Source organism: Ahaetulla prasina, chromosome 6, assembly GCF_028640845.1.
Source record: "Ahaetulla prasina isolate Xishuangbanna chromosome 6, ASM2864084v1, whole genome shotgun sequence".
Classification (NCBI taxonomy): Eukaryota; Metazoa; Chordata; class Lepidosauria; order Squamata; family Colubridae; genus Ahaetulla; species Ahaetulla prasina.
The window spans coordinates 2592222-2616354 of NC_080544.1; the positions used below are offsets into that span (position 1 = coordinate 2592222).

At 49.7% G+C, this 24133-nt stretch overlaps 1 protein-coding gene across 9 annotated transcripts in view; it reads right to left on the reverse strand.

The window, feature by feature from the left end:
• SHLD2 (shieldin complex subunit 2) overlaps positions 1 to 24133 on the reverse strand; it is a 60176-nt gene that overhangs the window by 32913 nt on the left and 3130 nt on the right. The window contains exons 1-2 of one of the 9 annotated variants that reach the window (XM_058187180.1): positions 4663 to 4982; positions 2147 to 2279 (exon numbers count right to left, since the gene is read on the reverse strand). The exons of 7 other annotated variants lie outside the window; for them this stretch is intronic. The gene's annotated coding sequence lies outside the window, so the exon portion shown is untranslated. Of the gene's footprint in view, positions 1 to 2146; positions 2280 to 4662; positions 4983 to 24133 lie in introns of those variants that run through there. One more of the 9 variants, XM_058187181.1, reaches the window with a different exon arrangement.

Genomic DNA, 24133 nt, shown 5'->3' on the forward strand with positions numbered 1-24133 from the left:
ATTAGAGAGCAAAACCTTTTCAACCAACATATCTCACACAGGCTAATTTTACAGAATGCCAGGACTTGTTGACTACCATGGGAATCAAATTCTCATGTTCCTTGACATCTTCCCATGAGTCAGTGGGGAAGCCTAAGAATCTTGCAAGTTTTTTTAAAAAATATATCAATGGGTTAGGGTTAGTGGTTCAGGGGCCAGGATGTTGAGCTTGTCGATCGAAAGGTCGGCAGCTCGGCGGTTCGAATCCCTAGTGCTGCCGTGTAACGGGGTGAGCTCCCGTTACTTGTCCCAGCTTCTGCCAACCTAGCAGTTTCGAAAGCATGTAAAAATGCAAGTAGAAAAAATAGGGACCACCTTTGGTGGGAAGGTAACAGCGTTCTGTGCGCCTTTGGTGTTGAGTCATGCCGGCCATATGACCATGGAGACGTCTTCGGACAGCGCTGGCTCTTCGGCTTTGAAACGGAGATGAGCACCGCCCCCTAGAGTCGGAACAACTAGCACATATGTGCGAGAGGAACCTTTACCTTTACCTTTACACATGGAGGCTTGGGGAGGGGAAAAACGGGCCTACCGGAAGTTCAAGAAGGCCAGAAACACACCCGTTTCTGGCCTTCTTGAACTTCCGGTAGGCCCGTTTTCTGGCCTCCAGAGGGCCTCCGAAGCCTGGGGAGGCCTTTTTCAACCTCCCAGAGGCTCGAGGAAAGCCCACGGAGTCTGAGGAGGGCAAACCCCTCCCCCCGTCATGGTGCAGGAGGCCAACTAGGCCACGCCCACCATAGCCACGCCCACCTAGCAACAGGGCAGAGAACCCCTTGCTAAATTTTTTGAAGCCCAGTCCTGAAAAGAGCCGTGTATGTTCTTGCCACTGTTTTAAAAAAGAACGGAGGACAGTCGTTTTCTATCACGGAGAGAAGCAACTTAGAACTAAGGAGAAATTTCCTGACAGTGAGAACAATTAATCATTGAAATGGTTTATTTTTGGATGTTATGGGTATTCCAATACTGGAGGTTTTTAAGAGACTGGACAGCCACTTATCTGGAATGGTGTAAGGTCTCCTACCTGAGCAAGGGGGTTAGACTAAAAGACCTCCAAGGTCCCTTCCAACTCTGTTGTTCTGTTTCCTTTATCCTTCTAGCTATTTGCTACTATTTTTCTTTCCAACTTTATCACCAAGTTCACTCTATGTTCTTTGTTGCTATCTATATCTTTCTTCATTATTTTGGACAATTACAAGATGAAACTTCCAACGCAACAACATTTAGTTTCCTTATATTGAATCCTCTCACTTGAAAAGGATCTATCTCTGAATGACATGAGTTTGTACTTTGTTTTGGAATGTTTCATGATAGGATCAATTATGATCCTATCATCAATTATGATAGGATCACCAATCCAACAAGATTTATCTTTCTCACAATTATTCTTTCCCTACCCAAATTTTCCAATTAAAAACCACCCATCATTATAGATTCTAACCAGATTCCAATAAAAAATGGAACAAATGAAAAAATGGGAACGGGGAGAAGTTAGGAAATAAGAATTTATGCATTTCCTAGAAGTCTATGAAGGAGAACACTTGGTTTGAAACGTAAACAAATACCTTTGGCACAATCAAGGAAGCTTACAGTTATACAATATGGAGTGTTCCTGTTAAAATGTAACTAATGTGAAAAATGAATGCATAACTAATCAAAGACCGTATTATGCAATGAATGAGAGCAAGGAATGGACTTGCCTGTCACAAGACAGCTACGAGAACGGACTGCTATTGTGCTCAGCAGAAAGCTAGCTTGGAAAAAAAAAAATCAAAAGATGGAGGACTCTTCAATAGCAACATCATATTGATCATGGGGTCAAGGGGGGAACTTTGAAAGGTTTGGTGCATTTCGACTAGGAGATTTTAAAAGGGTTGAGGAGGAGCATAAATAATTTATGAGGTTTATATTACTACCCAGGGTAGGTTTCTGCAGTGAAGTGGCTTCTTCGTCATCATTTTTTTTAACGTCAGTGATTGTGAAATTATGAATTAAAGCTCAGTTTATATAATGGTGGGAAATACCACACACACACACACACACCACAGCACACTGTACTGTATACACAGACACCTAGCCACAGAGAAAAATATAAAAATTCCTTTCTCACCCTTATGGGTGGCATGTGTCTTCCTCAATCTAGGGTCCTCTACCATAGACCTGGGATGGATGGATGGATGGATGACAGACAGATGGATCAGAGACCCAGGATGGATGGGTGGGTAGGTGGACAGATCAGATTCCTGCGATGGATGGATAGATGAGAGAGAGAGAGTGGGAGGGAGGGAAAGAAAGAGAGAGAGAGAGAGATTTATAGATAATCTAGCTATCAGACATCCATCCATCCATCCATCCATCCATCCATCCATCCAGGTAAAGATCTCTCCACTGTCTTCCTTAGAAGACAGTTTGGAAGGACAATATAGTGAGTAACATAGTAAGGCCAACAATCGGTCAATGAGAACTCCAGTGGTGTTCTGATGAACATGTTGGAATGGGATTGGGGAGACTCGGGTTCAGATTCTCCCTCAGCCATGGATAACATTGGACCAATTCTCCCCCACTGCCCACCTACCAAATGCGCCTTGAACTCCCAGATATGAACCTAAAGAAGGAAGAGGAGGGGCATCAAAAGCCACCGAAAACTTCAACAACTAGACAGATCAACGTATTCCCTCTGTCTGGTGCCTGATGAAGATCAAATATTAGTACAGTATTTGTGCCCCAGACTTGCAGACTGTAAACACCCATCCAGATAAGCTACTTTGATCCAGAGTTCCCTGGAGCTGGATTGCTATTCTGTGGGGTTTTGTGTTTTAGTTCAAGATGAATGAAAAGTATTCTTTATGACATCTCTGCTGCGAAAGTTCAGTGAGAAAAAAAACATGTTATCACATCAAGATGGGCTCGCTTTCCTAAACATGCTATGCTCAACTCCCCTGAATTCCTTCCTCTCTCTGGAGCTTCTTGAAGGCCTGCCACTGGGAAGAGGGCCTCGATGTACTCTCCAAAGCACCTGAAGGCAGGATAAGAAGCAACGGGTGGAAACTGGTCAGAGGGAGCTCCAACCTGGAATTAAGGAGGAATTTCCTGACAGCGAGAACAATTACCGTACTTTTCGGAGTATAAGATACACTCCCCCCCCCAAAAGAGGGTGGAAATGTTGATGTATCTTACGCATCGAATACAGCCATTTTTGGCCTCCTGAAGCCCCACCCCGCGCGTCCCGTTTTTGCCAAAAACAAGCCCAATTTTCACAAAAATGGGATGAACAGAGGGTTTGGGAGGCCTGCAGAGTGCTCCTGGGGGCTGGGGAGGGCAAAAATACGACATGTGGGGGGGAAAGCCAAAAATGGGCCGGTTTTTCACAAAAAATGGGCCCATTTTTTGTAATCTGAGGGCATTTTGCTGTCCCCAGCCCCCAGGAGCACTCTACAGGCCTCCCAAACCCTCTTGAGCGTCCCGTTTTTGCAAAAAATGGGATGCGCAAAGGATTTGGGAGGCCTGCAGAGTGCTCCTGGGGGCCGGGGAGGGCAAAAACTTTTTTTTCTTGTTTACCTCTTCAAAATCTTAGTGTGTCTTATGCTCTGGTGCGTCTTATAGTCCGAAAAATACGGTAATCAATTCCAGACGTTGTGGGTGCTCCATCACTGGAGGTTTTCAAGAAAAGATTGTCTGGGATATAGGAAGGACTCCTGCTCTGGGCAAATGATTGGACTAGATGACCTCCAAAGTCCCTTCCAGCCCTCATACAAAGATTCTATTATTCTATAATGTCTTTCACAGCTCAAAACCTGCTAAAATGACAGCTCGGCATGAAAAATCAGATACGAAGGGCAATAATTCTTTCTCACTGTCACCTCTGTGCACCTTTAATGAAGATTTTCCCTTTCATCTTTTTGGGGAAGACAATTGGAAATTGGCCGATTAAAAACAATATAAGACGTAATGAAGTGATTAAAGAGGAAAATATAGAAACTATTAGAGATTGGATAAAAGTTTTGGAAAATGAAAGGAGGAATAAAGAAATTACTGAAAAATTAGGGTTAAGTTGGTTTGAAAAAATACAGATAGAAAAATGGACAAAAAAATTAAGGGAAAACTATTCGATAAATAGATGTGAAACTGAATTTGAATATTTAGTATCTCGGATTATGAAAGATGAAATTGGGCTAAAGGGACTCGTTAGTAGGGTTTATAAGATTATAAACTCTGATGAAAAATTACAAGGAGTGATGAGGACAAATTGGGAAAAAGATCTTAATATTGAAATACCAGAGTCAGATTGGAATGTGAATTGGAATAGTAGAATTATGAGAACTTTATCTATAAGGATTAAAGAGCATAATTATAAAGTTGTTTGGAAATGGTATTTGACTCCAGTAAGATTGTCACAAATGGATAAAAAAATTAGTAAAAAATGTTGGAGATGTGAGATGGAATTGGGGACTTATGAACATATGTGGTATAAATGTGATAAGGTTAAAAAGTTTTGGCAACAATTGGAGAAAATGATATTTGAAATGATGGGGAAAGTAATAATATTGAGAGTGGAAACTATATTATTGTTGTTAATTAAGGAAATAGAATTAACAAAATATGAAAAAGAATGGACATTGGTCCTACCTGAATGTCCTTTCTCTGTTGGCGGGACCAGCAGCCAGGCATGGGGAGTGACTCGGTCTGTATCCAATGGGATCGAGTCTGCTAGTTGAAAAGCACCTCCTCCTCCTGGTGCCTTCCAGCTTTCGGACGAGGATGATGCGGCAGACCGACGCACTGAGCTGTAAAACAGGAACTGCAAGAATATGCTATTATGCCCTCCCCCCCCCCGGCATATGACCATGAGAGCCCGAATGACCTCTATAGAAGACAGGAACCGGGCGTTCAGGGAGGGGCTGGCTGCTGGTCCCGCCAACAGAGAAAGGACATTCAGGTAGGACCAATGTCCATTCTCCAGCAGGCGGGACCAGCAGCCAGGCATGGGACATACCAAAGCAAGTCCTATCGGGAGGATCCGCCCGGTCCGGGTTAGAACCCCTTCTAGGACCCTTTGGAGAACCCTGCGGCCGAACGCCGCATCAGCAGATGCATAGGAATCGATCTTGTAATGGCGTATGAATGGATTCGGAGAAGACCATGTGGCTGCTTTGCAGATTTCCTCTAACGGAGCCTGAGTGGCCCACGCAGCTGAAGTAGCCGCGCTTCTAGTAGAATGCGCAGTGATGCGACTTGGAACAGGAATTCCCTGAATCTGATATGCTCTGGCAATGCATGCCTTAAGCCATCTACCGATGGTAGAGGAAGATACCTTAAGGCCGATGGTGGTTGGTTGAAAGGACACAAGGGGAGCCCCCGTCCTCCTGAGAGAGGCGGTACGCTTGATATAAATACGGAGGGCTCTCCGGACATCTAGGGTATGCCAGGACCTTTCCAGCCGGTGTACCGGATCTGGAGAAAAGTCGGGAAGAATGAGCTCTTGTGATCTATGGAACAGTGAGTTAACTTTAGGCAGGAAGGTAGGATCTGGCGGAGGACCACCCTATCTGAGTGAAAACGCAGAGATCCGCCCTGGTGGAAAGGGCAGCAAGTTCAGAAATTCTGCGAGCTGAAGTAATGGCTACTAGAAAGGCCACCTTATATGTCAAATATTGCAGGCCACACTCCGCAAAGGTTGAAGGGGCCCTTGGTGAGGATGTTAGAACCTTCGTGAGGTCCCAAGATGGATACCTGTGGACTACCGGAGGACAAAGGTTGGTTGCTCCCTCAGAAATTGACGGATGAGGGGCGGTGGGCTAGGGAGCGTTTAGCACCGCAAGTTAAAATAGAAGAGAGAGCAGCTACCTGTCGTCAAGCGTGTTCGCTGCCAAACCTTGTTCCAATCCGTGTTGAAGGAAGATCAGGATAGTGATCGAGAAGCGTTGGTAGGGTCTATGTTCTTGCTTGAACACCAGGTGTAGAAGGTGCGCCACGTCGAGCCGTAGATGCGAATGGTGGAACTACGACGAGACGCCTGGATGGTGTTGGCGACGTTGGCAGGTACATGTCTCTTCCTCAGGAGGCTCCGCTCAAGCGCCAGGCGGTCAGCTTGAACCACTGAGGGTCCTGATGAGTCAGCTGCCCTTGGCTGAGCGAGATCTTGGTCTGAGGAAGTTTCCACGGGGGAGCCACTGAGAGAGCCACCAGGTCCGCAAACCACGGGCGCCGAGGCCAGTGTGGAGCCAGCAAGATGAGTTCCGCCTGTTCCCTCAGCATCTTCCTGATAACCTTGGGTATTGTCGGAATGGGAGGGAAGGCATAAAGGAGGCCGGGGGGCCAAGGGCTGCGCAGGGCGTCTATGCCCCCCGCCCCCTGGACTGGGTACCTTGAGAAGAACCGATCCAGTTGACGATTGTCTCGAGTGGCAAAGAGGTCTACCAGCGGGTTCCCGAAGCGGAGTGTGATCTCGAGGAACATATCCGGATTCAGTCGCCACTCCCCCTGGTCGACTGAGACTCGGCTGAGCCAGTCGGCCTGTGTGTTTGCCACCCCTGATATATGAGAGGCCCGTATGGACCTCAGGTGAGCCTCCGCCCAGAGACCCAGTTGCACTGCCTCTTGCAAGAGAGGCTGAGAATGGGTTCCCCCCAGGCGGTTCACATGAGCCTTTGCGCCACATTGTCCGTTAATACTAGAATGTCTTGATTGAGAACAATGTCCTGGAACGATAGTAAGGCCAGATGAATGGCCCTGAGTTCTAACCAGTTTATGTTGTGGGTCAGGTCCCTTGGGGACCACTGACCCTGAGCCATGTTTGATCCCAGATGGGCGCCCAGCCATGAAGACTGGCATCTGTTGTCAAGATTAGGCGTTGGGGTTCCTGAACTCTCTGCCCTTTGACAGGGCTGGGGAGATCCACCATAAAGAGAGTGTCTGACTTGTTGTGGAAGTTGGACAAGTATTGGTGACGTAGCTGTGTGTGCCTTTTGATAGGGGAGTAGAAACCACTGCAGTGTCCTGCAGTGGAGACGAGCCCAAGGTACAATGCCGATGCAGGAGACCAGTTTCCCCAAGAGTTGGGAAAGGGTCTTTAAAGGAATAAGGCATCTCTTGGTTACCCCCCTGACTAGATTCTGTAAATTGGTGAGACGCTCCTGTGACAGATAGACCCGGCCCTCTATCGTGTCTATGATGGCCCCTAAGTGTTGGATTCGATTCAGAGGATGTAAGTGACTTTTGGCCTTGTTGATCGAGAAGCCGTGGGCTTCTAGAACCTGAATGGTTGTGGACAAATCCGCTGCCGCCAGGGTCTCTGATCGAGATTGAATAAGGAGATCGTCCAGATAAGCCTGGATTCTGATTGGAATAGCCCGGAGATGCGCTGTGAGGCGGCCATTAGCTTTGAGAAGACCCTGGGGCCGAGGAGAGCCCGAATGGAAGGGCACAATATTGGTAATGGAGACCCCGTGGCAGAAGCGGAGGAATCGTCTGTGAGCCGGAAGGATAGGGGCGTGTAAGTATGCCTCCGTCAGGTCTACTGACGTGAGGAAGTCCCTCCTGATGCCCTCCAAGATGGACTGGAGTGACTGTATCTTGAACCGCCTGTAGACTATGTGGCGGTTCAGAGCCTTCAGGTCGAGGATTGCTCTCCATCCCCCCGAGGGCTTTGGAACTATGAACAGTCGGGAGTAAAACCCCCGACCGTGCTGGTCTCGTGGCACCGTTTGGATGGCCTGAATTGAGAGAAGATGTTTTATGGCCGATGCCACGAGCAGCCGTTCGTCGGGTTGCAAGATAACGGGCACCTGACGAAATGGCCCGGGGTGGAGAGGAATTCCAGGATAGACCGAACCTGATTGTCTCCTGACCCAGGAGTCCGAGGTGGACTCCTCCCATTGGCTGGCGAAGAGCGCCAGTCTGCCCCAATGGGAGGGACGGGCAAGCAGTCAACGTGAGCGTCTGAATGGGCGACCTCTCCCCCCCCGGAACGGCCGCTTGAAGGAACCCCTCTGACCTTGACCTGCCTGTCTATCCTGCCTATCCTGTCTACCCTGTCTGGGGGAGAAGGGTCTTTGGGTTCTGGAGTTTCCAAAGTTAGAATCAGCCGCTCTGAAGGGACGAAAATATGGGGTTGGTCTGGAGTCTGAACTGCGGGACATGCTTGGAAGGATTTTGCGCTTGTCCTTGGTCTCTATAAGTAAAGGATCCAAGGCTGCTCCAAAGAGTGAGGTCCCCGAATAAGGGGCTGAGGCCAACCTCCATTTGTTTTTGGCGTCGGCTTGCCAACGCCTAAGCCAGAGAAGGCGGCGTGAGGATACTGTGGAACCAATCGATTTGGCAGCAAATCGAGAAGCATTCAGGGTGGCATCGGCTGAGTATTCGATGGCAGCTATAATCTTGTTTAAGTCCTGATGTGACCGGAGTCAGTGACTGGTAAACGGTCCCGCAACTGTTTTAACCATAAAGGGCCGCTCTATTAAAGAAAGAGGCCGAGGAAGAGGCCCTAACGGCCCAGGCAGCCGCCTGATGACTCTTAATCAGGGTTTGTTCAGCCCGTTTGTCTTCCGGGCGAAGGGTTTCCTCTGGAGGACCTGTGACCACAGATGGCCCTGCTAATGCAACTACTGGGGCATCAACTGTGGGGATTTGCAGTAATTTAAGGAAGTTAGGTTCCAAATTATACAAGCGACGGTCCAAGGCATTAGGATTAGGACCAGTTATAGGAGTGTTCCATTGCCTATCGACTACTTCCACAAAGAGCTTGGGGGCAGGCACCTCTTCTGACTCGACCACCGGAACTGAAAACAAGTCCATGGGTGGATCAGTGGTCTCTGAGGTGGGAATTGGGGCCGGTCGGGCCACTCCCAGCCGGGAGTGACCTTGGCCTTGTGTAGCAAAGACCGAAATAATTGTGGGTTGAAGAGACCCACAAAGGAGGGTTGGTCTGGAACCAAATCCTCATCCTCAGAGAGGTTCTCATCCCTAAGGTCCCCTTCATCCCCCAGTGAGGCCCGAGATGGAGAATGAGCCTGGAAATCTTCAGCTTGAGGTGTGGAGTAGTCCTGCACCAAATCGTGACTAGTTTGGGATGCTACATATTCTGAAACCCATGAATGGGTTCTTGTCTGCCTGGAAGCAGTAATACCCCTCTGAACAGCAGCTGCAATCATTTCTGCCATAACTGCAGGGTCATTAGCCACTGGGGCAACTGCCTGGTGACTCACAGGCCCCATTGGAATAGTGGCACTAGAAGGAACCTCTGCTGACTCAAGTACTGGCGGGGCTGCAGGTAAAACCTCCATTTCAGATACAGAAATAGGACAGAATAAATCAGAAGTGGGCAGAGGTTGGGATGAGTCTACAGATATATCAGGAGATAAAGTTAATGGAGCCCCAGGAGACTGCACAGGAGGCTGAACTGGTAAGGAGGTGGATTGCTGTTCCTGTATAGTATCAGCAGATTCCCTCACTGCCCTAGCAATGGCCCGATCCATAGCCTTCTGGCGTTGTAGGGCCTTCTTTTCAGAAGTCTTAGAAATAGCCTTTTGGGGCTTAGAAATGGAGGATTGAAGTGTTTCTGACCTTGTGGGTGCATGAGAGCTCGAAGCACTAGGCCCTGGGCTTGGACTGGTCTGATGTTGCTTCCTTTTACTAGGCCGGACTGGAGGAACGGCGGCCATCTTGAAAGGCCTAACCGATAGTTAGGCCTCAACCCCACGTGGACAAGGCCTGGATGCGAGGCCTATGAGCCTTTAGAGGCCCAAGCCAAGGCCTATTACAATTTTGACCTAGGACAAATTATAATTAAATTACCATTTAAATAAAAATTCAGTGGGGAAATTTTTCCCTTCTCTAGGGCCTACTAGGTATTTTGCCACGTGGCTAGTAAAAACCGGAGGGGGCTAAAGGGTAATCATACTCACAGACTGAAGGCCTCAGTGAGTGGCCGGAGAGCCAGTCGAAGATCGATGCAGAGGCCCTGCTGAGTCACCGCGATCGGGAATGAAGCCCGGGAGCGCCCACGAAGATCCGGTGACTGGAAAATAGGCCCATCAATGGCCTGATTAAAGACGCCCCAGAGCTCAGGTAAGGGCAGGCTGGCCGGCCTAGACCCTTTTATGGGTAGGCCGAGGCGATCGGGAAGCACCCGGGAGCGCCCAAACTTAATATTAATTAAAGCCGCCACGCGGCTGTGTTTTAAATTCGGCAGCCGCCGAATTTGCCAGCCACGGGGAGGCGTAATTGAGGCCTAACAGCCTCCCCGTTCTTCCAGCAGCTTCTTATGCTGTCCCCAGCGGTATCGGGCTGAATCGCCCTTTCTCGCTGGGGAGGGGGAGAGCTCACCTACAATGGGAGCCTCAACCCCTATACCAGCAGCTGGGAAGGAATAAATAGGGCTGAATCGCCCTCCTAATTACTTAAGAAAAGCTTACTTTGGGAAGAATTCAAAGGGAAGCAGCTCCGAAGTGCGTCTGTTCCCAATCAGATCGAGTCTGAAAGCTGGAAGGCACCAGGAGGAGGAGGTGCTTTTCAACTAGCAGACTCGATCCCATTGGATACAGACCGAGTCACTCCCCATGCCTGGCTGCTGGTCCCGCCCTGCTGGAGAATTGATTAGAATTATGATTATAATAGGTAGAATTATAATAGCTAGATATTGAAATTAGATGTGATTTTTAGAATAGAAGAGTGGAATTCTGAAATGTGGAAATTAGCCTTAAATGATAAATTGCATGTGATATTAAAATTAGAAGTGGTGTGTATAAAGAAGATATTTTCTGGAAGACTTGGAAACCATTCGTGGACTATGCGCTTGGAAAATTGGACGCTTCGGTACCTGTACCTCGAGAACGTGGATTTTGGCAATCATGAGGACATATCCGAAGACCCAAATCTTCCTTTTTTTATGTATAGCACAAGGGTGCAATAATGTATTTTCTTTTTTGTTTGTTAGAAAAAAGCAATAAAAAAAAAAAGATTTTCCCTTTCATTCTCTTTGTTCTTCCAGCAGTCTGTAAAAAAATAAAATAAATAAAAAGTCCGTTTTCCAGATCTGATGGAAGACAAAATACCTGTGTGGGCCAAAGTGCTGGGCACTGCTACCCAAATTTCTCCAAAATAAATATTGTGTTTCCCCAAAAACAAGACCTGGTCTTATTTTCTTTTGGGCCCCAAATTAAGCATCAGGGCTTATTTTCGGGGGATGTCTTACCTACTTACCTTAGGACCACCACAGCCAGGCTTCCCACACCCTGACACCTGTCACGCTGCTGCCCAACTTCTGTGGCTGCTCACGGCCACTCATGGCACCAGCGCAATGTGCCACAAGGCATCCTGCCACAAGTGGAGGCACCAACGTGACGCGCCATGCAGCGTCCTGACACTCATGGCAGCACCGGCATGCCACAGTACGCATCCTGCAGCGAGCGGTGGCACCGGCATGCCACACTGTGCGGGGTCCTGACTTGAGCGGTGGCACTGGTTCAATGCACTACACAGACTCCCGCTCCAAGCAGTGGCATCGGTGCAATGCACCACTTGGCGTCTGGCTGCGAGTGGCCACAAGTCGGGATGTGGGAGGTTTGGCTGCGGTGAATGAATGAATAGAATTTTATTGGCCAAGCGTGATTGGACACACAAGGAACTTGTCTTGGTGCAGATGCTCTCGTTGTAAGGTAAGCAGGTGTGGAACGCGTGGGACAGCTCCAGCCCCTCTGCCCTATCTTGATTTTTATGCATTTGCCTCGCCCCACCTTGTACAACCAGACAGTGGGCGGAGCTTAACTAGGGTTTACTTTTGGGGTAGGGCTTATAATTAGGTGCAGGCATGAAAATCAGGCTAGGGCTTGTTTTCAGGATAGGTTGTATTTTCAGGGAAACACAGTAGAAGCAGCAAATATAAACCCCTCTGCCTTGTGAGCCTTTGTTATGATTCACATTTCTGGGTCCAGTTTTCTAACGGTTTTGATTAAAAGTTCTAGCAGTTGGAGTCCCTTTTCAACGTGTCATGCTAAACTGTGGAAGTTTATATGAGGCCAGCAGAACACAACCACCCAAAAATTGTGCACTGTTGAACAAATGATTGGAAGGGGGGGGGTTAAGAGACCTGTCTCGCTGGCTTATTCTTAATTGCAGATAATGGTTCTGCCATATTTCTGCTCTGAAGAGTTATTGCAAAGTTTTGAGAGTGTTATAGCACAGGATACAAAGGCCGGCACAAGAGACAAAAGGTCTCTTTGTAACCATCTAGGATTCAGGCCATAAACTTTGGCTCTTCTGCCTATGAACAGCAGCGCAAAGGTTCTGGAGTTTAGCTATTTACAAGACAAAAAAAGTGCCCAATTAAGTATCCCCCCCCCCCCGGATTGCCTTTTCTGGAAACCCTGAGGTCAGCCAGGTTTCTGCTCAGAAACTGTCATTTGCATTTCCCTGCAGTGCTGAAGGTTGCCTGGCATTTCTTCTGTTGGCTTTCACTGAGCAGTGAAGGCCAGATTTTTTGCAAGGTGTATGTGTGCGGGGGTTTAACGTTTTGGGGATCTGTGTGGTTTTGTCTTTTATTCCTCTATGTGTGTTAAGGTTATTTATTTGGTTTTTATTTTGCAAACCACTAGGAGCTGAGCTGAGCTGAGCAGCACATCAATACTGCCAAACAAATATATATGACCTTGTTAAGTTTCTGGCTTCAAAGATAATAAATTGGTAGAAATCTAGTCACTTTTTGGCTGTGGACCAGATACGTACATGGCGAATGAACAGAAATGCTGATTCAATAGACCAGCAGTGAAATACAGGTAATCCTTGAGTTATGACAGCTCACTTAGTGACTGAAGTTACGCAATAAGCCCCCCCAAGTGTTTACGACAAAGTCTCAAAATTACTAATGTTGCATTACCATGGCAGTTGTTCGCCCTTACGAATGACCGCAGAGGCACTGCAACATTCACCTTATTCCTTGCACAGCCCCCCCCCCCCCTCACTACTGCTTCCCCCACCCACCCATCCTGCCGTACCGGACTCACTTACCTTGCAAAGATCTGTCTCTGTCGCGGTTTCTTTGCCTTTGAAGGAGAAGAGAGCAGGACGGTTTCGCTACCAGCGTCTGTTCGGCTTGCAAATGCTTTTCGCACCAAGAATGAAATGTTTGGGGGAGGGAGGACGGACACACCGTGATCCCATGCGACTTCAGGCACCCATTCTCTGCAAAAGCGGAGGGATGCCTGAAGTCGCATGAGATCACAGTCCCCAGAACCTTTCACTCTGGATGAGAAAACCTCCATGGTCCCTTCCAGTTTTATTCCGATTCTCCCGGTGCAAAAAGCATTTGCAAGCCAACCGGATGCTAGAAGCAAAATCGACCTGTTCTCCTCTCCCTCAAAGGCAAAGAAACTGTGGCAGAGAGAAGACAGATCCTTGCAAGGTGAATTTGGCATGGCAGGAAGGGAGGGGGGGAAGCATGAGATATCTCAGTGGATTGGGGAGACCTTAGGTGGCCTGTTCCATTACTAGCCCCCACCCCGGCCTTACCACCCTGATATACCTCGTGCTCTTAACGACCTGCAAATTTGATTAGCAAATGTGTGGGTAAAAGCAGGGAGTGATCACGTTCAAGTTATGTAATTCACTCCTGCGAATCTTCAGTTATAAATGTAATAAGCAGGCTCCATTACATTCATAACTCGAGGATTACCTGCATGATTTTATATAAAAATGTAAAGGCAAGTGAAAGATGTCTCCATATTCCATATTCCATATTACTCCATATTAAAGTGAAACCACCAAATTCAATCAGGGATGTCACTGGGGCTTACAGACAAGATTCAAAAATTGGGGGATTTTTCTCTTTTAAATACCTCCCAGCAAGAAAATGAGTAAGGAAAATCAAACAAAGTTTCCACTGTAGCAGAGTTTCCACTTTACCAGACCAGGGATGCAAAGTTCCATATCCACCCATTGCAGTACAGATAATCCTTGACCTACGACCACAATTTTGGTTGCTATGTGAGACATTAGTCACGTTGAGGTTTGCTTCATTTTACGACCTTTCTTTGCCACAGTTGTTAAGTGAATCACTGCAATTGTTAAGTTAGTAACACAGTTGTTAACTGAATCTGGCTTGCCCCTGGCCGGGACATTGCAACCGTCACAAATGTGAATCGGTTGCCAAGTGTCTTAATTCTGATCACATGACCTTGGGATGCATTTCACTTTTTTCTGTGCAGCTGGACCTTCAAATGGTCACTAAATGGATTGTGGTTAAGTTAAGGACTACCTATATCTCTCTGGATGTATTTCTTAAAGTGGGAATTCCTTACTGTTCCTTGTCACCCCACACAAGAAAGTCCTGGACAACACGCCAGCCTCAACCTGGCTATCCAGAGAAGAAACAGGAATTCCAAAGTAGGCAAAAAAAAAATGTATTTGCAGACAAGAAAATTGTTGACTGATTTTGCAATGGTGTAGAGAGCTGAGAGTTCAGCTGCACAGGGGGGCGGGGGGCGGGGAGGGGGATGGTCTTCCTATCTTTGATCTCTGCTCTATGTCGCTAGCTCACTTCTTGCATTCTGGAATCGTACCAGCCCTGTTCACGAGACCAAATGTGAAATACTAAACGGGTACTAAAAAATACTAAATGGAAGGTGCAAAGGGCAACAGGTACATGCCCTGTGCTTGTGCCCCAGCCCCTACGTGATCACAAGCTGCGGAGTACAGAGTACCATGCCATGGCACTGTGGCAGCTGATCTCTTTCATTCATTCAGGACACCATGGAAAAAAAGAAAGGAAGGAAGGAAGGAAGGAAGGAAGGAAGGAGGGAGGGAGGGAGAAAGGAAGGTTCGTTGTAGGCCATGATAATTTTAACTTTTGTACATTATTCTTGCCGTGGATAGAAAAACATGTGGAATCTAATGGCACTCTGAGATTTGCAATAAAGATAAGTACAGGTAATCTTTGGGTTACGAGCATTTGCGAACAAGTCCTAAATCTCATGAATCTTGCAGCACCATGGCAGTTATTCGCCCTTATCAACAACCACACTTTCTGCAACATTCGTCCTGAATGTTGCCGGCTGAAATGGCACTTCCGAGGAGCAGATCCCCCCCTAAGAAGCTCCCTTTGGGCCTCATGCTCACCACAATTGCTCCCCCACAACCTGCTGCACCAGGTCACTTACCTTGTGAAGATCTAGCAAGCAGTCCAGCCTCTCAGCTGCATGTGCCCGTCTGCAGTTCCATTCGGGCCTCCGTAGGCCTCGCCTGGCAGTTTGCTGGCCAAAACAGAGCTTCTGAGGGGTGAATCCGCCCCTCCAACACTCCATTTCGGCCTGTAACGAGTTGAGGGAGCCCTGCGGAGACCCAACCGGAGCATCGGAGGGCTGGATCTGCCCCTCGGAAGCTCCATTTCGGCCTGCAACAGGCCAGGGGAGACCTGCAGAGGCCCAAAGGGAGTGTCAGAGGGGTGGATTCGCCCCTCAGAAGCTCCGCTTTGGCCAGCAACTTGCTGGGTGAGGCCTGCAGAGGCCTGAATGGAATTGCAAAGGGGTGCACATGGCTGAGAGGCGACTGCTTGCTAGATCTTCACAAGGTAAGTGACCCGGCGCAGCAGGTTGGGGTGGTGGTGAAGCAATTGTGGGGAGCATGAGGTGTTTCAGTGGGTTAGTGAGGCCTTGGGTGGTCTTAAACAGGTGGCCTGTTCCATCAGTAGGCCCCCATGGCCTTCCCCACCCTGAAATACCTCATGCGCACTTAATGACCTTTGCATTCGATTAGCGAGTGCTTGGCCGAAAGGAAGGAGTGATCCCGTTAAAGTATAAGATTCACTCCAACGTATCTTCGGGTTACGAATGGAATCGGCAGGCTCAATTTCATTCATAACTCGAGGACTACCTGTATATGTGGTGTTAATGTCTTATGCCTCTACATGCAGCCTTATGTGATTAATGACACATGCCAAGTACAATGATAGCCTAAGTAGATTAGGCCCTCTCTGCCATTTCTTTCTTCCCTCTAACAGGAACTGAATGTAGGTTGACCTGCACATTCTCAAGTAATCTAGGCCAGGGGTCTCCAACCTTGGCAACTTTAAGCCTGGAGGGCTTCAACTCCCAGAAATTCAACTCCCAGAAATTCCAGGAATTCTGGGAGTTGAAGTCCACCAGGCTTAAAGTTGCCAAGGTCAGGGACCCCTGATCTAGGCCACACTTCCTTTATTTTTATTGGTCTCTTGTTATATGCAATGTTTCACTGAGAGCCCAAATATTTGGATAAAGAGTATGGAGTCCTCAACGAATTCTCCTACTGATGTGACTTCCATAACAGCTCATGGAGGGTTAACCCTGGTTCATCAGGGACTGGGGGGGGGGGGGGAGAGGAACGGTTCCCCTTTCTTTTGAGAAAAAAAAATGCCCTCTAAACAGAAGGAAGTGCACATGTTCCAGACCGAGACAAAGACAGCATGCAGTACAGTAGGTTGTCAGCAAACATCTTTAAAGATCTCAGAACAGCTGTTACTCCACCTTCAAAGTGAGTTAGAAGCCCACTTTTAAAATACTTGCATCAACTTGAGAAAACAGCACAGTTCATTTTGGGGGTGGGTGGGTGAGAAACAGTTTCTGCCCATTTAGAGGCTGGGGAAGCAGACTGTCCAGGTTACAGGTACAGTCAACTAGACTCTTCTTATCTCTTGGGATATCTGATGCAAGCTGTTCCTGCCTTGGTCACTGCACCAGCAACCTCAATGCAAACAGATGAAAAAAGGAGGATTTTCAAAATGGCCCAGCTGTGGAAATGCCACTTCACATGACAGGGGTTTTTTTTTTTTTGCAAGCTATGCCCTTTTTCTTACGCTGGGAAGGGAGGGGGAAAAAAACCTGCATCACTACAGTTGTTACTTCACTATGTGGCAGCTTACTAGCATTCTGAAGGTCACAACAGTTACAGAGGGCTAAGAAAATATCTGTAGAACCCTCACATCCTGGACATAAACTGTTTCAACTACTCCCCTTGGGACCCTGGTATAGGGCACTGCATGGCAAAACAACTAGACACAAAGACAATTTTTCCCCCATGCCATCATTTTGCTAAACAGTTAATTCCCACAACCTGGTCTTATGCTTAAGGATATCTAACCATGTAGCAGGACTACTATTATCCTTCTCACCGACTCCTATTGGTCTCTTATAAGGGACGGGGTGGCTCAGTGGCTAAGACGCTGAGCGTGTCAATCGAAAAGTCGGCAGTTCAGCGGTTTGAATTCTAGTGCTGCGTAATGGGGTGAGCTCCCGTGACTTGTCCCATCTTCTGCCAACCTAGCAGTTCGAAAGCATGTAAAAAACGCAAGTAGAAAAATAGGGACCACCTTTGGTGGGAAGGTAACAGCGTTCCGTGCGCCTTTGGCATTTAGTCATGCCGGCCATAGGACCACGGAGACATCTTTGGACAGCGCTGGCTCTTCAGCTTTGAAATGGAGATGAGCACCGCGTCCTAGAGTCGAGAAAGACTAGCACATATGTGTGATGGGAACCTTAACTTTTATTGGTCTCTTATATGACTATCCCTTTGTTGGTTGTATCTTATGATTTATGATTTTGTTGCTTCTATGTATAGAGAGAGCTTCTGCACCGGAAACAAATTCCTTGTTTCCCTCCCATCACACTTGGCCAATAAAGAATATTCTATTCTATTAACGTATCTTCCCATACAACATATAATAAACACTGCTTTCATGAAATGCAAACGATTTAAATATATTTATGTCATATATATATCTATCCTGCCCCTATATGCCAAATGAAACCTGAAGCAAACAATATCAAGCTATATATCTAATAGGCTTTGTTATGTTATTGTACAATAATTCAGTTTTGCCTTAATCAGAACCAACTCTCCTTTAAGTTTCCACAGACTTGTCTTTCTAATGGTACACAGCACAGTGATCTCCTGTGAGTTTTTTTTTCTAGTATCAGTAGTTCCTGAAAAATGCTCACTTCAGTTTTTCTTTCTAAAAAGCTGACTATGAACTTCTAAAAGATAGCTCTACAAATCTCCATTTTTATGTTTAAAAAGCTCTGAGGACTGAAGCTGACATGTGAAACAAGCCAATATCCAACTCAGAATCTGATTTAAAAGTTGAAGCAGCCAATCTGTAGTTCCCATTAAGAGTTGGTTCCAAAAAGGCTCTGCGCATGCGCAAGATGGCTGCCTAACCGGGAGATCGGGACGACGACGAGTGAAGTGAAGTGGGGATGGCGACGCTCAGGCGGCCTGCCGAGCAGCCTGCGCCCCCCGGCTAGGTCTATTATCATCTGAGCAGCCGTGAGAGGGGTCTTGGGACCTTCTTGGACTCACGGCTGCCGAGACCGAAGCCGGGGAAGAGCGAGCTGCGAACGGCGGCCATTTTACTATTCGGCCGGGCGGGAGCCGAAGAAGGAAACAGCTGGGCATGGAGGAAGGACGCCGGTACCTAGGTGGCCTGCCGAGCGGTTTCGCCCCAATCCGGTATGTCATCTTTCGGGCAGCCGGGGGAGAGGTCTGGGAGCCTCTCTGGACCCCCGACTGGACCCCCGACTGCCGGGAACGAAGCCGAGGGATGGGCGAGCTGCGGATGGCAGCCACTGGGCCACGGACGAGGCTGCGGCCTGGATTTGGCTGTTGGAGGCCGCAGCTGGGGTTTTTTCCCCCCGTTTCGTTGCTTTTTTGGCATCTGACGTCTTCAGATGGTTTCTGGGCTCTCCAGCTCTTCTTGACTTCCCTGACCCCCCCGGGACCTGGTGGAGGGGTCTAGGGTGAAGGGCTGTGAAAGATCCCCTTGTGGCCCCCACCGGAGGTGTCCTGGCCTAGCTCGGCCTGGTCAGGCCTAGCGGGGCCTGCCTCTTCTCGGACTAGGAGTTGCATTACCATCTGCAACTTGGGTCAGCTGCATTTATCATCTTGCACTTTATATGGCCAGCTGGAGTTAGGGGTGATGGCCATCTTTGGGACTGTCCGGGAAGGTGACTGGAGACCGAGTGGTGTATTGGGGCCCTACTCTGTAACATCTTTTGAGGAAACATCTACTTTGAAATCTCGGTGACGCCACGAACGGGGGAGATGAATACCACCTCTATTAGGATGGATTTTAGGACTGAGCTTTCCGCAGAGTTACAATAACTTTTTACTATCAGATTGCATCTGCGACTTATACCAGCTTGTACCAGCTTTAAGCCAGCCACCATCTGTAGACATTTGGAAGATGGGTATCCACTTGGACTTGGCATTACATCCTGCCACCCCAGACTTTACCTTGCTACCTCACGTCGTCTTCTCTCTCCTGTTTATGCTTTTAACTTATTTATGCGATATTCTGCCTTAGAACTCTTGCACCTGCGAGGTGCCCCCGCCTCGCAGGAATGGCCCGCCGCATTATCAAGGGCCGGCCTCAATGACGGGTCTTGGGACCCACAGAGGTGGCATGCGAAAAAAAAGAGCCTTTGGGGGTTTTTAGATAGGGCTTTTTTAAGGGGTGGGAGGGTTAGGGCGGGCGTTGGGGGTAGCCCGTCGGGAGGGGAGCCAGTCCTTGCGCGTGCTCGTGACGGTTTTTTAATAGGTTCGGAGGTTAGGGGGGGAGATTGCGTTCCTGTTGGTGAGGGTGGCCCGATTTTCACGGTAAGTGGGAGGGGCAGATATGGCGGAAGGGGGGGATCATATCGTTCTGGGGGGGCGCGCGCCCGATGTTTGCAAGCGGTCGCACGCCCCGATCCCTCGTCCTTTTCCCGTTCCCCGGATGGTCAAGACCCCCAGAGCCTGAGCCTGCGGCTGATGTTATGCAACGCACGGTCCGTAGTTAATAAGGCCCCCCTAATATATGACCTTATCCAGGGGGGCGCTGCGGGCCTTATAGGCGGTACGGAAACCTGGCTGGGCACGGAAGGGGTGTGCCTTGTGGAGATGTCCGCGGCGGGTTCCGGTGCATCCCATCAGCCGAGGGCCCAGGGTAGGGGTGGCGGGGTGGCGGTTGTGATTAGAGAGAGTCTAGAGCCGAGGGAGACCACTGTACCTCAGATTGCCGGGTGCGAATCCCTCTTTGTGAGATGGGGTCATAGGTGCCAGATGGGTTTGCTGATCACGTACCTGGCTCCTTGCTGCGTGACAGCTGCCCTGCCCGATCTCCTGGAGGTGCTGGCCGGAGTGGCAGTTGAAACCCCCAGACTTTTAGTCATGGGGGACTTTAACTTGCCATCGTCCGCCTGCCATCGACGGCAGCTCGGGAGTTCATGGCTTCCATGACGGCCTTGGACCTGACCCAAGTAGTTGATGGCCCTACTCACATTGGGGGTGGCACTCTGGACCTGATTTTTGTCTCTGGTCAGTGGTCGAGAGATCTGGACTTAAAGGAAATAGTCACTGAACCTTTGTCATGGTCAGATCACTCTCTCCTTCGTCTGGACTTTCTGACCGCCATTCACCACCGCAGGGAGACGGAGCCGATACGTTGGTTCCGTCCCAGGCGCCTGATGGACCCGGAGGGGTTCCGGACGGAGCTTGGGCCATTTCCTGAGGGTCTGGCTCACGGCTCGGCTGAGGAACTTGTTGCGGCCTGGGAACGGGCCGCGGCGGGGGCCTTAGACCGTGTTGTGCCTTTGCGGCCTCTGACCCCGCGCAGCGCCCAACCGCCCCCTTGGTTCTCCGAGGAGCTGAGAGGGATGAAACGCCGGAGAAGACGCCTAGAGAGTTCCTGGAGGTCCAGCCGTTCAGAAGCTGATCGGACACTAGTGAAGTCCTATACTAGGACTTACCTAGTGGCATTGAGGGAAGCGAGGCGTAGCTACGCCTCCTCATTGCACCGGCAGATACCCGCCCAGCCGCCCTGTTTCGGGTGACCCGCTCCCTCCTACACCAGGGGGAGCGGGATGACCCGTTGCAGGGACGTGCTGAGGAGTTTAACGGTTATCTATACGATAAAATCGTTCAGCTTCGGGATGGTTTGGACCAAGATTGCGGTGATACGGGTGAGACAGCTGAGGGTGGTCTTGGTGACATTTTATGGGATGAGTTTGACCCTGTCGCTCCCGAGGACATGGACAGGTTGTTGGGGAGGCTGAATGCCACCACGTGTTTACTGGACCCGTGCCCCTCCTGGCTGGTGCTGGCCACTCAGGAGGTGACACGAGGCTGGCTCCAGGCGATTACGGCGCTTCCTTGGTGGAGGTGTCTTTCCGGCCGCCTTGAAAGAGGCGGTGGTGAGGCCCTCCTCAAGAAGCCTTCCTGACCCGCTGTTTTAGGTAATTATCGTCCGGTCTCCAACCCGCCGCGGCGAAGGTTGTAGAGAGTATGGTGGCATATCAGTTTCCCTTGCACCTGGATGAAACTGTCTATCTAGACCTGCTCCAGTCCGGTTTCCGCCCGGTTACAGCACGGAGACAGCGTTGGTCGCGTTGGTGGATGATCTCTGGAGGGCCAGGGATAGGGGTTGTTCCTCTGCCCTGGTCCTATTAGACCTCTCAGCGGCTTTTGATACCATCGACCATGGTATCCTGCTGCGCCGGTTGGAGGGATTGGGAGTGGGAGGCACCGTTTATCGGTGGTTCTCCTCCTATCTCTCCGACCGGTCGCAGTCGGTGTTGACAGGGGCAGAGGTCGGCCCGGGCGCCTCACTTGTGGGGTGCCGCGGGGTCGATTCTCTCGCCTTCTGTTCAACATCTACATGAAGCCGCTGGGTGAGATCATCAGTGGGTTCGTGTGAGGTACCAGCTGTATGCGGATGACACCCAGCTGTACTTTTCACACCGGACCACCCCAACGAAGCCATCAGTGCTGTCCCGGTGCCGGGAGGCCGAGGGGGTCGGGATGGGGAGAAACAGGCCCAAGCCCAACCCCCCCAAGCCAGAGTGGCTGTGGATGCCGGCATCCCGGTACAGTCAGCTAAATCCGCGGCTGACCATCGGTGCCGAGTCATTGGCCCCGATGGAGGGGGTGCGCAACAGGCGTCCTCCTGGATGAGCGGCTGTCTCTAGAAGATCACTTGACGGCCGTCTCCAGGAGAGCGTTCTACCAGGTTCGCCTGGTGCGCCAGTTGCGCCTTTCTGGACCGGGAGGCCCTATGCACGGTCACTCACGCTCGTGACGTCTCGCCTGGATTACTGCAACGCCTCACATGGGGCTCCTTGAAGGGCATCCGGAGGCTGCAGTTAGTCCAGAATGCGGCTGCGGGTGATAGATGGAGCCCCCCGTGGCTCCCGCATAACACCCATCCTGCGCAGGCTGCACTGGCTACCTGTGGCCTTCCGGGTGCGCTTCAAGGTTTTGGTGACCACCTTTAAAGCGCTCCATGGCATAGGGCCGGGTTATTTACGGGACCGCCTACTGCGACCAGATACCTCTCACCGACCCGTGCGCTCTCACAGGGAGGGACTCCTCAGGGTGCCGTCAGCTAGGCAGTGTCGTCTGGCGGCGCCCAGGGGAAGGGCCTTCTCTGTGGGGGCTCCCACCCTCTGGAACGAACTCCCCCCAGGACTCCGTCAACTTCCAGATCTTCGGACCTTCCGTCGCGAGCTTAAGACTCATTTATTCATTTGCGCAGGACTGGCTTAGACTTTTTAAATTTAGAGGGGTTTTAAATCGATTTTAATATTTATATTTCTATTTTTAACAATTGGTATTATTAACTATTGGCATTAGAATAAGTCTTTTAACGATTATTTTAATTTGTATATTGATGTTTTTTATATGCCTGTAAACCGCCCTGAGTCCTTTGGGAGATAGGGCGGTATATAAGTTTAAATAATAAAAATAAATAAATAAATAAATAACTCTTTAATACTTAGAAATGTCAAATTTAGTGAATGGGTGTGTGTGTGTGAGCCGGCCGTCCTTCTTTGCTAGATGTGCCCTCCCTGCAATATTCATTCTGCATATTTTATTTTTTACTTTATCAGGCAATATCTCAGCTGTAACCATATAAACTCTACTTTCCCTCAGATGCTCTGATGACACTGCACCGCAAGCGAGAAAAAGACAGCAGCATCCATTATGTTGTGGTCAGAGGTGGTATTCAGCCGGTTCGGACAGGTTCGGATGGACTGGTAGCGGAAATTTTGAGTAGTCCAAAGTGCCGCTTTGGAGTAGTTCTCCAAAGCGGCAAATAACACCTCTGGCTGGCCACGCCCCCCCATCCCGCCCCGCTCAGTCACTCATCTCGCCTCCTTGGCATATCGCACTGCATGGCTCTTTGCTTGCGTTGACCACACAGGCTCTGCAGCTTGCCTGCCTTCCCACACAGTGCCTACGGCCCAACTGAGTGGCCCTGATATGCCTGCCTGGGTAAGTAAGCCTATGAGTCACAGCCTAGCTAGCTTCCCCCCTCCCCCCCCCGTACCCGGCCTCCAGCTTGCCTGGCTTGCTTCATCGCCGCGGCTGCATTCCACATGGCACTGCAGCCTAGCTGCCCTCCCCCTGGCCCCATCCCCAGCTTGCCTGGCTTGCTTCTCCGCTGTGGCTCCATCCCATGTGGCGCTGCGGCCTAGCAAGCTGCCCTCCCACTGTCCCCATTCTCCAGTTTGCCTGGCTTGCTTCACCGCCACAGCTCCATCCGATGTGGTGCTGCGGCCTAACTAGCCCCTCCACATCCCCAGAGCTTGCCTGGCTTGCTTCATTGTTCGCCTTGGTTGGTGGGGGAACGTGTCATTCCCCTGCTCCGGCCTTGCCCCGGGCCTCTGCCCACATGCTGCCCCCACCCCAGCCTCAAACTACGGCCCTATGGGCCGAAGCAATTTATTCGGCCTGCCATGTTAGGCCAAAGGGTGGTGGGGAGCAGATGCCGGCGGGGGTACAGGAGGGCCGAAGCGGTTTGGGAATGGACCAGATGGTTCTTCTTACCTGTAAGAAGTCCCATCTGGAAAGCACTGCAGTGGAGATCTTGCAGCCGCTTCTTCCATTCCTTGCCCAGCCTCAGTCGCTTGCGGAGATGCTCCATGTGCTCTCCGGGTCAGCAGCTGCTTCTCTCCACTGCTGCTTTTGTTGGGAAAGTGTCTTGTGCAATTTAGCAGCTGTGAGCTGCCACTTTCCTGTAAGTCCCATCCAGAAAGCACTGTGGCTGCAAGAAACAGCATTCAACATGGCTGCTGCTTCTCTGTGCTGCAGCGCTGTC